Consider the following 11,979-nt stretch of genomic DNA (forward strand, 5'->3'; position numbering starts at 1 on the left):
CGAGCTAAGACGGACGTAATCAATATAACTATTTGTTTAGCACTTTTGAAATGTACAGTGACAGAAATTTCAGAACCATGGGCCGTTCTTACAGTGTTATCCCTGTACACAAGCCAGAACCATTAGGATAAATAAAGGGGGCATATAAGCAGACAATGAAAGCTCTTACAATATTTGATGATTATATTTATCTAAAATACGTTATAGGCTACATGTGCACCACTGCAAGTCAGAAAGTAGGCGACATTAAGAGGGAAAATATTCCAAATTATTAGGGTGAGGCACATGGGCTACTAACAGCTTACTAACAACATACACTTAGTAATACTTTCTTTTTTCAAGCTACAGTATCTCCCTGGCATATTACATAATTTATGCAGCAGCATACAATACATTTTGGACTCACCTTGTTGTGCTGTGCTCGCTTGAACAGGAAGGTGGCGTGGCGGTCCTTCGTGGGAAAATGTAGTCATCAAAGTCTGGCGTTCTCTGGATTTGTGATGCTTTCAAGACAACTGGGAACTCGGAAAAAACAAGGTCGAATCGCGATGAGGTCAGTGATCTTCAGGTAGTAGCTCTAGAAAAGAGGCCCGAGTTCCAGATTTACAATTCCGAGTTGGATGACTGTTCAAAATGTATTTTTCCCAGTCGGAGCTCGTTTCGAGGATTCCCAGTTAACTTGACTTTAGTGAGTTCAAGACTCCACAGTTTCAAAGTTAATAGTTGTTTTGAGCGGGGCACAAATCATGGCTTCGTGTGACAGCATGGCCAATGTTGAATGTTTATCATTTTTAAACTTGGAAAAAGACCCTTAATCCCAGATGTGGGACCACACAGCCACTCCACTGAATAGCAGGCTAGTGATTGCTTTGCAATGCTTACAGTTATCCACTGATTCCTTCCAAACCACTCACTGTTGAATTTGTGATTTCCAATTTGTTGTGTTGTTTATGTCCATTGGCCGATGAACAGGATACGTTTTTATCTATACATTCTCTTCATTATTTATCTTCAATGACAAAAGGATTAAAAAGAAGTTACCAGTAGATTGTTAACTTGATTCATGATGATGACTGCTAGCTAAGATTTTGAAAGTATTTTTTAAAATTTTTTATTTCTCCTTATTTAACCAGGTAAACCAGTTGAGAACAAGTTCTCTACCATTTACAACCCTGCGACCGAAAGATAAAGCAAAGCAGTGCGATAAAAACAACAACACAGAGTTACATATGGGCTAAAAGAAAACATAAAGTCAAAAAATACAACAAGAAAATATATATACAGTGTGTGCGAATGTAGTAAGTTATGGAGGATGTGACCTCATGAGCAGCCGGAGTAACGCCTTTATTTTTTGAAGTTTACCACACCACACCCACCTGACTGCTCTTTCATTCGTGTTGGAAAGTTGACTGCCAATTTGTAACTGGAGAACACTCGAGTTCTGGTAGGCAAGAAGGACAGGACAGCACCGCACATTGAACACCCTAAAGTTACCGTTTATTTTGACAAAATAGCCATATCGATCCAGCATCGGATAATTCAGGAAAACTGTTTTTCCTATTCAGCAGACATGAAATCTTGCTTATGGATTGCCTTGCTTGTAACTCTGGCTATAGGGACGAAAACACAAGGTAAAAGGTTTTTTTCCCTCAAGATACATAACTAACCCATTATTAGATATTATGAATAGCTATTATGATAATGATAATAATATGATGATAATAACGATCAAGGACTATTGTTGTTGTTTACTTTGTTGTTTTTGTTGTTGTTATGTTGATGTTAACGTAGGCCTATTTAAAGGATTCTTACGTCTAGCTTAGGCCTATCCTTTGGACAAGAGTACACACAAGATTGGCCTAGAAGTAGTAGTAATACGTTTTATAGATTTAGACAAGAAAATAGACAGGAAACTCCCATGTCAGCGCCCCCTCCCCCCATGTTATGTGCTATGTCTATTTGGGTTAGGGCACGTGCCTGTTGCATGCATTTGTTTCCCATACACTCATCCGTGCAGTTTTTAGTTGCACAGCTGAGAATGACATGCGGTTACCGTAACAGCAAGGCAGTATAACACTGTTACAAACGTGTAGGCTACTACAACGCGTGTGTACTTCTTGTACAGTTTATAATCACAGCTCTCAGAAGAGTTCTGACTCATCTTAGTGTGGTAGTATATGACTCAAGGGTGTGTCTAGTCTGCCCTTTATAGTCAGGGTAGTGTCTTTGGCTCATAGGGAAGGGCATGTGCATGCAATGCTAACTGGCACAACTGGGCACAACTTTGAAAAGCAAGTGTGAAAGGCACAGAGAGAGTGTTTTGTTTTCTAGCAGGATTTAATTGTTGCTGAAAGGTAAGGTGGTTTGCAGAACACAGTTCCCTGTACTGCATACTAACAACTCTTCTCGCTTCCAGAAGTTTTTCTTCTTTAAAGACACTTTCAAGCCAAGGCCCCCTCTGCCAACCTTATTTTCTTTGTAGGCTCTCTGTAGTTGTGTGTCAGTTGAAAAATAATACAGATAAAAAGTAGCTCCAATAAGCCTTGCAAACCTCAACTGCAATGCAGGAAATGTTAAACTTGTAGTGTATTGGGTTTAAAAAAGTATTCTGAAGTTTGTAATTTCCACTTTGAAATTTCAGACTTTATTTTCCTTTACGAAAAAATGTATAAAGCCCTACAAAAATATCCATTAATGATAATCCACATAATAATTCAAATTTCCTGTTGCTGCAGGATTATTTTCCTGCTGTAGAAAACGGCTCAAATTAAGATCATACATATGTAGGCCAAGATATTGGACTTTGAAACACTTTTTAGCCTTATAGCTCCTCTGTGAGTTATACTCAACACCCAATAAACATAACATTCTAAATATATTTCCAGTCCTGTGACTGGCTGTGTCGCTTGGCTTCCTGTTTTGAGACAGGCATGCAGCTAAACCCCTACCCAGATGGGCACGCTGTCATGATGACATGTGATGCCTAGATTTAAAAGCCAGACTGAACTGATGAAAGACTGTTTTATACTAACCCCATCATTGCCTCAAGTGCCCAGTACACAGTGAAAATAATTAGTAAGTGGGTTATATTTACTTAGTTGATACAGTTAATAGTTTGTTGGTCTTTCTTCTGAAAGTACACTGTAAAACCTTGACACGTTTATAACCTAAATGTCAGTGTTTACAACTTAAACATTAGGCATTTAGATTAGCGAATAAGGTTTCTCATCTTAAACAAAGGCATTTAGAATGCAAGATTAAACATGATAGTCAGCCCAGTCGGTTTAACCAGGAGAACGCATCAATCTCTTAAGTCTTCTGATTTTAAACACTACTGTTTACTTTCCCATCATCCTGTTTAGAGTGCATTTAGTAATTAGAAATTGATGTGTCTTTCCATGCCTTTTATTCAGATCAGTGTTAGGAATGTCTTTCACACCATACTGGACAGGACATTTGATTCAAGAAATCTTTTCAATCACGTGGTGTTGTTGTTACTTGACTGTGTTGAGTTCATTTCTGTTAACTTGCTCTGAGTAAGAAAAAGACATGGGAAGGGCCTCATTATCATATTTACCAGCATGCTTTGTTGCAGGTTGATTTTTAGAATAGTTTGTTTAAAATCTGTTTCCTCATACACACATTGATTTTTGTTATACTATACAAAGATAAATAACTTAATAAAAAAAATAACTAATCCAATCTGTGGGGGGGTTGGATTTATTCACCCGTTACTGAGATGGTTGTTCTATTTTAGATGGTTTAGGTCAGTGGTTCTCAGTAATTTTTTGGTTACTGTACCATCCCAGCAAATTTGCTCTGCCAGGAGTAGCCCTGATTAGCCCTCAAGAGTATTTTACCCAGTGAGCCGATGGTCTCATGAGTCTTCTCAAGTAACCCCCTGTGGATAGGCCAAGTAGGTCCTAGTACCCCTGGTTGGGAACCACTGGTTTAGGTTGTCTTGTTTATGAAGTCCTTCACCGTAGCAGTCATTCTGAGTGCAGGTTGTGGGTGATAAAATATTCAAATTCTTGGATATCCTCCCTCTGGCTGGATTCTGATAGGAATTACTAATCACATTACAAACCAGCGTATTGTGCCTTGCAGGTCTGATGTGGCACATAAGCCAAGATTTTCAGACTACAATGTTGAAGATAACTGGAATTAACTAAAGGTCTTATGAAATGTACACTGAGTGTACAAAACATTAGGAGCACCCTTCGTACTATTGAGTTGGACCCCCTTTGCCTCAGAACAGCCTCAATTTGTTGGGACATGGAGTCTACAAGATCTCCAAGCATTTCACAGGAATGCTGGCCCATGTTGACTCGAATGCTTCCACAGTTGTGTCAAGTTGACTGGATGTCCTTTAGGTGGTGGACCATTCTTGATACACACGGGGAAACTGTTGCGTGTCAAAAACCCAGCAGCGTTGCAGTTCACCTACTACCATACCCGTTCAAAGGCACTTTAATATTTTGTCTTGCCATTTCACCCTCTGAATGGCACACATACCATAATCCATGTCTCAATTGTTTCAAGGCTTAAAAACCCTTCTTTAACAGTTCTCCTCCCCTTCATCTACACTGATTGAAGTGGATTGAATATGTAGAGCATCAATAAAAAAGAAAGGGATCATAGTTTTCACCTGGTCACCTGAACCAATCTGTCATGGAAAGAGCAGGTGTTCCTAATGTTTTAATACACTCAATGTATAATATGTGGTCATAAAGGGTTGAATTGTAATTGAAACGCATTAATTTAGGCAATCAAGTGAAGGTTTCAGGATTAGAAATGATTGCAACAACTATGTCTCTGTCACTAACAAACACAGTCATGGGTGGGCATTTCTCACATTCACTCGAAAGGCATGCTGGGAAATATGCAAATACAGCTTTACTCCCTAGTGTTAAAACAACACATTTGACATTTACATTTAGTCATTTGTAGACGCTCTGATCCAGAAGCGACTTACAGTTAGTGAGTGCATACATTTTCCATTACACCCCAGTATTTTGATGTTTAAACCTAAACGCCTTGTGCTGAATAAGCGTATTCATGTGTTTTAAAAAGTGTTACAAGAATAAACATGTTCTGGTATTCACAATCTAAACACTGTGACGTGTTTTCATTGAAAGTCTAAATGCCTTGGTACAGCGTGTTAAAGCGTTTTTCAGAAAAGTGTTAGTTTAGTTATGTGTTCAGATCCTAAACACTTGGTTTTACAGTGTAATAAGCAGCTATCTGAGTTTTCTGCTCAGTTTCACTTGAGACCTTATTCTTGCTTTGATCAAAGGTTCAGGCGCGGTAAGCAAATGTATTCAAACTGGGAGGCCTCTATTTTAAGTGGGTTGAATAATTAGGTAATTAGTTAATTAGTTAGTGTGCTAGTTCAGTCTTAGCAGTTAATTCCCAGCATTTAACCTTTAAAAGGGGAAGTAAGAAAGTAGAGTGTTCTAGGAGACAGCTCTCCGGTTTTCAGCTATGAGTCATTCAAACCTTCAAACACCCAACTGTCTGCAGTGGCACCAGACTGCATGCCAGGCAAGACCAGTTCCCTCATAACAAAACCTCACCAGAGCAACCAATACAGGATGTACTTACCTGCTGTCAAGTAGCACAAACACTATCACAATATCAAAGTCACACACATAGCAACTGGTGGTTCCATTGAACTTTTTTTAGCACACAGTTAAAGTTGAGTACAGGTGGTGCTAATTAAGATGGGTTGACAGCTATTGTTGTGGGTGTGTTGTATTGTCTTGGACATTGTGGCTGACCAATAATAATTCATCTTTGTACCACAGACTTTGATCTTTCTAGTGCCCTTAGTTTAGGTAAGTTTCTTTATCTTTTTTTTTTTTTATGTCTGTTGCTAGATAAGCCTACTGTAGATGTAGTTCATACTGATGAAACAGGTGCTGTAATGGCTGTTCCTCATATTCAGGTGGTACGTCTTCCTCCTCTGCCTATTTTGTCAGCGCTTGCTCACAGCGCTGTCTGAAGCTCTGATCAATTGAATGCAATTTGCACTTATTGCAAATTGGTTAATTTGTTATTATTAAACAGGACTTCATGTCCAAATATAATGTAGGCCTTCTGAAAATCTTTTATATATGATTAGAAATGACAATTTTAGTTTTAATAGTCGTAACACATGATGATCCTGTTATTATAATACTGTTTTTGTTGTTAATATAATGTGACATTTTCAGCCTTATAGATTAAATGTGATTAATGATTTTATGAAAGGCCAAAAAAACTCTCTTTGTTTTAGATGACCCTATACCAACTACTATTCCAAAACAGCCAAAGCAACCTGCAAAGGATCCCAGTCAGGTAGAAACCAGTCATAATATAACACTGTGGAAGTCAGCGAAGCCACTAGCAAGGGAACATAGACAACTCATAAGTCCCAACTCCATGACTCAACATGAACCACATCAATAACCACTTTAAAAGGAAACAGAATATGAGCTGGGAATGTGACTGTAGGCTAGCCCAGGCCCCGAAGGAATCACACCAACTGAATATTAGGATTTCCTTCCCATGTGTCTGAGAATTCAACCTTCTCTGTGTTATCTTTCCATCCCCATATTGTCACACTTCTTCAATTACCCCTCTACATGACAGATTCTTCTGTGTTAGGCAAAGTGTTATAATAATGTACTAAGCATAAATACATGTCATTACATTACTTCATCTCCAGAGGTGGATTTGATCTATTAGATGCTCTTGGTCCAGAAGGTAAAATGACACATGAATAGATGTTGATGGGTCCCTCTTTGTCTTAGCTGATGTCTTTGGGTTTCTCTTTACCTTTCTATATATCAGACTTACATTTGGTTACTCTTCTCAATCAACAGGTAGCTGTGTTAAGTCTCTCATCAGCTCATTGGTGCTGGGATAATGAATTGGATCATTCCTTGTCTCTGGTTTATTTTTCACTGATTTGCTTTAAGAGTTTAGCCCAGTTTGCGATTTGGGTGATACATTTATAACTGCATCAAATTGTATAGTTATACTGTTGTTGTATTCAGTTATATTCAACCAGTCACAACTTTCAGCAAATCGCAACCTGGATCACCTTATTCTATTCTGCTATATAGCAGAATAATTTTTCCCTTTCCTGGCTTTAAAGTAGTAGACTCAAAGGTGAAAAGCCTGGGAATTATAGTTTTAAAGTTTAGGCTTTTAATCCATCTTCCTTGATTCACCTTTTCTCCCCTTAGAGCCTGAGGAAACCAGCTGGGATCCCTCCTAAAGAAGGTGGAACTGGTAAGGCATCTATAGCTGACAAATGTTAAATAAATGTGAAGCTACATGCATTTCAACTAAGCTTTTCTTTCTGTTCTCTCAGATGATTTAGATCTTCTGGATACATCAATGTGTTTATTTAATGTGTTCTTAACTAAATATGTTGTCCAATTATTTGCCCAATGTGGAATACAATGCTCTTATAGTTGATATACTTGATGTACTTTCCAGTCCCAAACCTGCCCCTCCTCCCGCACCTGTAGATCCCAAAAAAACCAGCTGGAGGTAAGTAAATTAACTCAACCAGCTGAAGTAACACTCATCACTTGTAATTACAGCATCCATACTATTTGGAATCAGGAATCTGGCTATCAGATTATTGGTACAGTAAGGCGTTCACAGTCAGTGCATAAAGTTAACACCCTGTCAAATGCGGGTAGATTTGAAGTATTGGGGGAAGAATGTCTATTTCACCAGCCACGGTGTTCAATTTGCAAGGTCTCTACAGTGCGAGCATTACATTTGTGAATAGAAATAGTCAAAGTCAAGTATGAACATTGTTGTGATTTATTGCCAGAAAATGCTGCAGTAGCTGTTTCAAATATTTCTGCTGTTTTGTTTCATAGCTGCTAATCGCAGAAAGAGTACGAATCCTATATCCCACCTCACGCAGTAACACTGCCTGGCAGGGCGCTGTGCACTCAGGTGAAGTGCTAATGAATTCAATTTTGGAGGTGCTGCGCACAGGCATAAAAAGTTGGTCTAATTTATGAAAGGCTACAAAGTGAGATGTTGTCCTCGTGTTTCTTTATTTCTTCCATTTGTTTGTTCACAAGCTCAGTTGTTTTTCAACTTTTAGTTTGAGGCTGCTACTTCAACTGATAGCCCTAGTCAGATCCCAAATCTCACACACACAGACACACATGACACAACTGGAGTGGCCCTGTTACCAAAGGTAACCTTCCTTAAAGGGGCAGCTGAATATTTTGTCTCATCTAATATTTTGGTTAAAATTGAATGAAATTGAGCAATATTTTATTTTATTTTATTTATTTCACCTTTATTTAACCAGGTAAGCCAGTTGAGAACAAGTTCTCATTTACAACTGCGACCTGGCCAAGATAAAAAAGCAAAGCAGTGCGATAAAAACAACAACACAGAGTTACATATGGGGTAAAACATAACATAAAGTCAAAAATACAACCCAGAAAATACATATTCAGTGTATTGCACATGTAACTTAAGTTATGGAGGTAAGGAAATAAATAGGCCATAGTGCAAAATAATTACAATTAGTATTAACACTGGAATGATAGATGTGCAAGAGATGATGTGCAAATAGAAATGCTGGGGTGCAAATGAGCAAAATAAATAACAATATGGGGATGAGGTAGTTGGGTGGGCTAATTTCAGATGGGTTGTGTACAGGTGCAGTGATCGGTAAGGTGCTCTGACAACTGATGTAAAGTTAGTGAGGAGATAAGAGTCTCCACAAATATAACACATTACCTCTTACAAATACATTTTCTTGTTTTAAAAAACATTACAAAGCATGGTCATCCGTTTAATTTTTAAATTGTTTTAATGTAAAATGTTTTGGCTGGTAAAACATCTGAGTGGCTGGTAGATTTTTTTCATCTACCTGCCACAGTGGCTGCAGACCAAACAGTTACTTTTAGGCCCTGGTTCTGATCATACCTAAAGCAAACCTAGTATTGACCTCAAGATGGGAGATGTCTGCGACTGTAAATTATACAATCATAGAATCCATATGTTTTCTGTTATATTTTCCCTTCATAGATGGGATGGGTTTTGACCTGTCTGATGCCTTGGGTCCATGTAAAGTCAAAAAAGTTATTGTTAGTTGCTCTGTCTTGGGAAGAACTATTTCGGTGCAGGTCTATATTGGGATTCTCGCTGTCCCTCCCTCCTGTTAACTTAGCAATCAATCAAACAAACAAACAATGAATCAATCATTCAATCAAGCAATCAACCAGGCTTGTGATGAATGATACCCACTACTATCTATGATTGAGCTTTCCTCAGCAGCCTTTACATACCAAGCCATCACCTTTTGTCTTGAGATGTCTTGGGAGACATGGTGATGGCTAGGTATATACAAGGGATTTCCTGCTTTCCCTCCAGTGACTCTCACCTCTCACCACTCTTAATAAGAAGCTGGGCCTCTTGAGCATTCAAAACCTGCTAAACTGACACTGTCACTTTCCTTAAGAGCTTAAGTGATTGTAGGTGCTGATGTTTTCACATCTAATGTCGGACGAGAGGAAATGGTATGAGGGACTAGTGGCATGCTTCACAGTGTGAAAACATATTAAAGTAAGCCCAATATAACGTGTTTATAATGTAATATAAATAATAGTCCTCTTTCACTCCTCTTCCTTGTTCTCTATTGTCCTCATCCATAGATCATGCGGATAAACCAGCTGTTGTTCCACACAAAGCGGAGGCACCGGTACTAAGCGTTTGGATATGTCCCTTTATTTCCTCTGTTTTATGATCTGCCTATGTGTGTGCTACTGTGTATTGTTATTATGGACTCCCAGGACTCCCTGGAAAGCAGTGGTAATTGTTACTGACTAGACTATCTGGATAAATATAATGATTTAATGACTCACCTGTTGCTATACTGTTTTGATCTGGAAGGTGGCGGATCCTTAGGAGACAATGACCTGTTTGATGTGAGCAATGACGGTGGCTACAAGCCTGATCCGGCAAGGGAGGTGGAGGAGGAGGTAGGACATTTAGGGCTTATTATTGAGTTTCTGTTATGAACATAAGTTATTTCTGTTATGAACATAAGTTATTTCTGTTATGAACATAAGTTATTTCTGTTATGAAATAACTATAGAAGTAGTGTCCCAGGCAAGACAAAGGGTTCTGTTCAAACAAATTAGTTAATGGGTTTGACTTCCAACAGTAGGCCTGCAATCTTACTGTTGAGGAGAAGTAATTCTAATCAGACTAGCATAAGTCAAGATACACACAATAGAGTATGTCGGGGAGGCTGGGGACCCGACAGAAATGATCCATTGTTGCCATATTAAAAATTAATTGCAGTGCTAAATTCACAGTGGTTTCAAACAGAACGTTCTGTCTTAAAACTGTCACGCATTTCCTTTTTCTCTTTTCCTCTTAGTCACTTAGAATGGAAGTAATTGTTGTTCTTTACAACAGAGACAAAAAGCAGAAACAGGGAAGAAAACCCTCATAGTTACCAATGTAATTGAGTGCCATATGCCTGTTAGTCTGATGCTATCCTGCATGATACTGTGGAAGTCCAGAGGAGCTGGAAACAAACTGAAATAACTGTCGTCACCAAACTCACTGTGAGGAAGGTTTCAGACTCACAGTTAACGACTAGAGCCCCCTTTGGAAGGCTTTAGAAAGCTAAAGACATGTTGAAAGGAATCACCAAATATTTTACCAACTCTATGAAGTCTTTATGCAGTAAATCTCTAGAGTCTTCATGAACATTTGCAACAATTACATGTAAATAGCACACCTGCAGACCTATCTAGCTACTTGTATGTACAGTATGTCTAGAAGTATATACTACAGATACTAAGAGAAAGTTAAGTGTATCTCACTTGATCTGTTTTGTTTTCAATCTATAGCACTGCCGCTGAACCAGCCTCGAATCCCAATGGTACGCCATTTTATAGCGTGAAGTTTGTCCTAAAGTTCTTGCGTGCTGCTGTAAAATGATTAAAAACAGTAATGCTGCAAAATCAAATTACCAAAGTTATGGATGTATTGCTTATTTTTTTAAACTTTATTTTCCCTCTTCAGGAGGAGGTGGTGCTTCAGCAGATCAACCTCAGGTAAAACAATCAATCCATTTATTTCTATAATAAATCATGTTAATTATCAAGCGTCTCAGAGGAGGAATATATGGGGTGCCGTTTGTCAAGTTGAATGGCTATTTCTTCAGCCTAATTCGCGCCAGATTTAGGTGGCATCTTTAGAGTTTGTATTCGCCCACGCCTTTACCCACACCAACTCCTTTCTATTAACTCTTACCTCTCATCTTTACCATGATGTCAAAGGCCTGCAGTATGAATCATCTCAGTCACAGGGAATTCTTCCCCATCTCGAGGACTACATCCGGGCTTTTATAGTCATATCCATTTCTTGTCTCAGAGGAAGTTGGCTGATTGTTTCCCTGGTTTTAGTGTGTGCTCCTCAAGGTCAAGAGTATGTTGTTCTATACTTCCTGTTTCAATCCGAACCCAGCACAGATACTGACAATGATTAATAAAACAAATGAAAAGGGCAGCGCTGATCGGAGGTCTATCAAACTAAATGTGTTGAAACATGCTATTCCCTGATCAAATAGTGCAAGTGGAGGCTTGAGGATGGCAATTTATTCCTAAGTAGCAAGAAATATAAAATTCCTCTTCTGGGTAAGTACAGTAAGCTTTATGGGAACATTGGGAACTATTGGTTTGGGATATAAAGGGGAATTAACTCTGATTGGCTTGATTGAGTGCAGACTATTGGCCATAGCCTAAAACCCAGGTACGATTCTGTGGGTGCAGATCCTAGACCTACTGTGGGGGCCAATTCCTGAAGATGCTAGATGCTAACATGCCAGAGGGCGTCCTTGTTTGGATATCAACATAAAGCAAGCAGTGGTGCCTCTGTTAGAGAAGGCCATGGAGCTTTTTGGATGTGGGCCAATGAATGAGCCCCAGTGACTTT

At 38.8% G+C, this 11,979-nt stretch overlaps 2 long non-coding RNA genes across 2 annotated transcripts; both read left to right on the top strand.

Moving 5' to 3' along the window:
• The first annotated feature begins 1,375 nt into the window (after positions 1-1,375).
• On the top strand, positions 1,376-5,821 carry LOC123485111. The gene is made up of 3 exons (XR_006658869.1): positions 1,376-1,444; positions 1,566-1,631; positions 5,808-5,821. It is a non-coding gene; the product is annotated as an uncharacterized LOC123485111 (long non-coding RNA).
• A 1,409-nt stretch (positions 5,822-7,230) lies between these two features.
• LOC123485110 lies at positions 7,231-9,095 on the top strand. The gene is made up of 3 exons (XR_006658868.1): positions 7,231-7,278; positions 7,489-7,542; positions 9,058-9,095. It is a non-coding gene; the product is annotated as an uncharacterized LOC123485110 (long non-coding RNA).
• Positions 9,096-11,979: the final 2,884 nt, after the last annotated feature.

Source organism: Coregonus clupeaformis, unplaced genomic scaffold (assembly GCF_020615455.1).
Source record: "Coregonus clupeaformis isolate EN_2021a unplaced genomic scaffold, ASM2061545v1 scaf0575, whole genome shotgun sequence".
Classification (NCBI taxonomy): domain Eukaryota; kingdom Metazoa; phylum Chordata; class Actinopteri; order Salmoniformes; family Salmonidae; genus Coregonus; species Coregonus clupeaformis.